At 41.4% G+C, this 4,492-nt stretch overlaps 1 pseudogene across 1 annotated transcript; it reads left to right on the top strand.

The window, feature by feature from the left end:
• The first annotated feature begins 343 nt into the window (after window positions 1-343).
• Window positions 344-2,236, top strand: LOC116914778 (annotated as a pseudogene). Its single transcript, XR_004389767.1, has one exon. The product of XR_004389767.1 is annotated as a heterogeneous nuclear ribonucleoprotein A3-like (transcript).
• The last annotated feature ends 2,256 nt before the right edge of the window (window positions 2,237-4,492 follow it).

Below are 4,492 nucleotides of genomic sequence, written 5' to 3'. Positions count from 1 at the left end.
TCAGAAATAATCAAAAGAGATGGGAAAGGACACTGCATACAAATCAAAGGAAAATAAACCAACATGATGTCTCAATTCTGAACATCAATGCCTGAGATGCAAGGGCATCCTGCTTCATAAAAGAAACATTTACTAATTTGGCTAAAGCTTAAACCACATCTCAAACATCACAAATTAAGAGTAGGGGGCATCAACTACATACTGTCACTATTATGACCAAAGGACATGTAACCAAAAGAGAAACTAAACTGAAAAATTATGTAACTCATAGATGGCATGTATCAAATGGGCCTAACAGATTTCGACAGAACCTTTCACACAAATAAAAAATATGGCTCTCGGTCCCATATTGAACTCGAGTTGGAAGAGGCGAGTCCGGTCTCAAAATGGAGGTAAAACCGCCGCCCGGTCGCCCCCAGCCTGACTCCGGCCGTCGCCGCCGCCGCCGGGGGGAGGAGGGTCAGGATCCAAAGGAACCAGAGCAGCTGAGGAAGCTGTTTATTGGTGGTTGAGCTTTGAAACCACAGATGATAGCTTAAGAGAACATTTTGAGAAATGGGGCACACTTACAGACTGTGTGGTAATGAGAGATCCTCAAACAGAACGTTCCAGAGGCTTTGGTTTTGTGACTACTCTTGTGTCGAGGAGGTGGATGCTGCAATGTGTGCTCGGCCACACAAGGTTGATGGACGTGTGGTGGAACCAAAGAGAGCTGTTTCTAGAGAGGATTCTGTAAAGCCTGGTGCCCATTTAACGGTGAAGAAGATTTTTTGTTGGTGGTATTAAAGAGGATACAGAAGAATATAATCTGAGAGACTACTTTGAAAAGTATGGCAAGATTGAAACCATAGAAGTTATGGAAGATAGGCAGAGTGGGAAAAAGGGAGGATTTGCTTTTGTAACTTTTGATGATCATGACACAGTTGATAAAATTGTTGTTCAGAAATACCACACTATTAATGGGCATAATTGTGAAGTGAAAAAGGCCCTTTCTAAACAAGAGATGCAGTCTGCTGGATCACAGAGAGGTCGTGGAGGTGGATCTGGCAACTTTATGGGACGTGGAGGAAACTTTGGTGGTGGCGGAGGAAACTTTGGTGGAAGAGGAGGCTATGGTGGTGGAGGTGGTGGCAGCAGAGGCAGTTATGGAGGTGATGATGGTGGATATAATGGATTTGGAGGTGATGGTGGCAACTATGGTGGTGGTCCTGGTTACAGTAGTAGAGGAGGTTATGGAGGTGGTGGACCAGGATATGGAAACCAAGGTGGTGGATATGGTGGTGGAGGAGGAGGATATGATGGTTACAATGAAGGAGGAAATTTTGGTGGAGGTAACTATGGTGGTGGTGGGAACTATAATGACTTTGGAAATTATAGTGGACAGCAACAATTTAATTATGGACCCATGAAGGGGGGCAGTTTTGGTGGAAGAAGCTCAGGCAGTCCCTATGGTGGTGGCTATGGATCTGGAGGTGGAAGTGGTGGATATGGTAGCAGAAGGTTTTAAAATAAAACAAACAAACAGCTACAGTTCTTAGCAGGAGAGAGAGCGAGGAGTTGTCAGGAAAGCTGCAGGTTACTTTGAGACAGTCGTCCTAAATGCATTAGAGGAACTGTAAAAATCTGCCACAGAAGGAACGATGATCCATAGTCAGAAAAGTTACTGCAGCTTAAACAGGAAGCCCTTCTTGTTCAGGACTGTCATAGCCACAGTTTGCAAAAGTGCAGCTATCGATTAATGCAATGTAGTGTCAATTAGATGTACATTCCTGAGGTCTTTTATCTGTTGTAGCTTTGTCTTTTTCCTTTTCTTTTCATTACATCAGGTATATTGCCCTGTAAATTGTGGTAGTGGTACCAGGAATAAAAAATTAAGGAATTTTTAACTTTTCAATATTTGTGTAGTTCAGTTTTTCTACATTTTATTACAGAAACTTTAACAAAATGCAGTTTTGAAGGTGTTTCCTTGTGAGTTAACAAGTAAAGAAGATCATTGTTAATCACTATTTTGTATGAATTTTGCTAAAGTTAACTGTAAAGAAACACCTACTGACTTGCAGTTTAAGGGGAATCTATTCTCCCATTTCCAAAACCATGATGACTGGGCGCTGACATGTGGAGAGAATAGATACTTGTATGTTTGCAAATGTGTGTTTTAGATAATTAGGATTGGGTAATAAAAAAATAGCATATTTGTGAATTTAATAGCATTAAGATTACATTCAAATGAAAAAGATCTCAAAAGTTAAAAAAAAAATGTACCTTCTCAGCATTTCATGGAATGTTCTCCAAAATTGAACATATATAGATACAGATCTACATCAACATATACAAGAAAAGGGGAAAAAAAGAACCAACAACAAACCCCCCAAAAAACTCTTGCATCTAATAAGGTCACCATGGACTAAAGCTGGACTACATCAACAAAAAAAACAACAGAAAGCATACAATCTGATAGAAACTGAACAACGCTATGCTCGGTGACCACTGGTGCAAGAAGAAATCGAAGACTTTCTAGAATTCAGTGAAAATGAAGGCACAAAACATCCCAACTTAGGGAGCACAATAAAAGCAGTGCAAAAGGAAAGTTCATAGCACTATGTCCCTTCATAAAATGGAGTGATTTCATAAAAGCAGCTAAACATCAAATCTGAAATATTGAAAAAAAAGAAGCAAACAGGCTCAAGAGAAAATGGTATGAAAATTAAACATAGAAACACGGCAAACAATACATAGAACAAAACCAAGAGCTGCTTAATCAAACCCACTGACATGTGATTTGACACCCATCACAAAACAAGGTGAAAAACTCAAGTGAGAGTAAATGCTGGCAGGATGTGGAGCAAAGGGAAGTCTACTCCATCACTGATGGAAGTGAAACTTTGAACAACAACTTTGGAAATCAGTTGGGTGGTTTCTCACAAAACTGAGAATAGTTCTACCTCAAGGGCCAGCTATAACTCTCCTGGGTGTAGTCAGAAAGATGTCACACTATACCAAAGAACCACTTGTTAAACTATGTTCATAGTAGCTTTGTTCATACTAACCAGAAACTGGAAACAACCTAGATGTCCCTCTACTGAACAATGGATAAAGGAAAAGATGTGTACCTACACGATGGCATACTATGCAGCTATTAAAAACAAGGGCAGCATGAATTATACAGTCAAAGCAATGGAACCTGAGAACATCATCCTGAGTCCCAACAGGACATGTGTGGTATGTACTCACTTATAGATGGTTATTGGCCAAAAAGTGCAGGTACCATAGTACTATCCACAGACTCAGAAAAGCTAAACAAGGAGGAGTGCACAAGTGAGGATGCCTGAATCTCACTTAAATGAGTGTACAAAGTAGTCCTAAGAGGAAGACGGAGGGAGTGAACTGGATAGGAAAAGAGACACAGAGGGGTAGGAAGGGGTTCAGAATCAGGTGTGGGTAAGGAAGAGGAGTGATGGATGGAAGGTTCTGAAAGTGAATGAAAATCTGCAACTGACAAGGGTGAAGAGGAGGGGGCATCTCTGATGAGACAGAGACCTAGAATCATTGAGGCACCCAAGAAAAAATTGGGATGACCTTAGCTGTGACTGACCACGTTGGGGGTATGGCACCCATAATTTATTTTGTCTACCAAAAAATTGCAAGTCCAGGTTAGAGCAGAGACTGAGAGAATGGCCAAATCAAGAGCAGCCCAAATTGAGACCAATCTCATGAGCAGGCACCATTCCCTGACATTATTAATGATATTCTTTAATGTTTGCAGGCATGAGCAAGCTGTCATCTGAGAGGCTCCATCCAGCATCTCACTTGGACACATAGATACAGATACCCACAGCCAAACAGTGGAGGGAACATGGGAATTTATGTGGAAGAATACAGGAAAGTACTGAGTACCCAAAATGGGATAGCAATTCCACAGGAAAACCAACAGAGTAAACTAACCGGGACCCTTGAGGCTCTTAGGCTAGGGACCACCAACCAAAGTACATACATGGGCTGGGCCTAGGCCTCCCCGACCTACATAGCAGACATGCAGCTTGGTCATCATGTGGGTCCAAAGAACTGGAGCGAGGGCTATCCCAAAAGCTATTGCCTATCCTTGGGATATGTTGTACTAACTCGGCTGATTCGTCGGGACTCAATGGGAAAGGAAGCACCTAGCCTTGCAGACATGTCAAGTGCAAGTCTCCTACCCACTCAGGGGAGAAGGAGTGGGAGATGGAGAAAGGATTGTGTAAAGGGAGTGACCAGGAGACAATCGATGAGCTGAATTTAAAGTGAATAAGTAAAGAAAGATTATATTAAGTTAAGAATAATAATTTATAGACCTGAGATATGGGTCAGCATTTAAGCACACATGGTGCTCTTCCAGAGGACTACAGTTCAGTTCTCAGTCCCGTCTCTAAAAATCTTACTCCAACTCTATGAGAATGACTTCTTCTGGCTTCATAGGTCACATGTACACATACATTTTTAAAAATAAATTTTTGGG

This window comes from Rattus rattus, chromosome 13 (assembly GCF_011064425.1).
Source record: "Rattus rattus isolate New Zealand chromosome 13, Rrattus_CSIRO_v1, whole genome shotgun sequence".
Lineage (NCBI taxonomy): Eukaryota > Metazoa > Chordata > Mammalia > Rodentia > Muridae > Rattus > Rattus rattus.
This window is presented reverse-complemented; position numbering and strand designations above follow the sequence as displayed.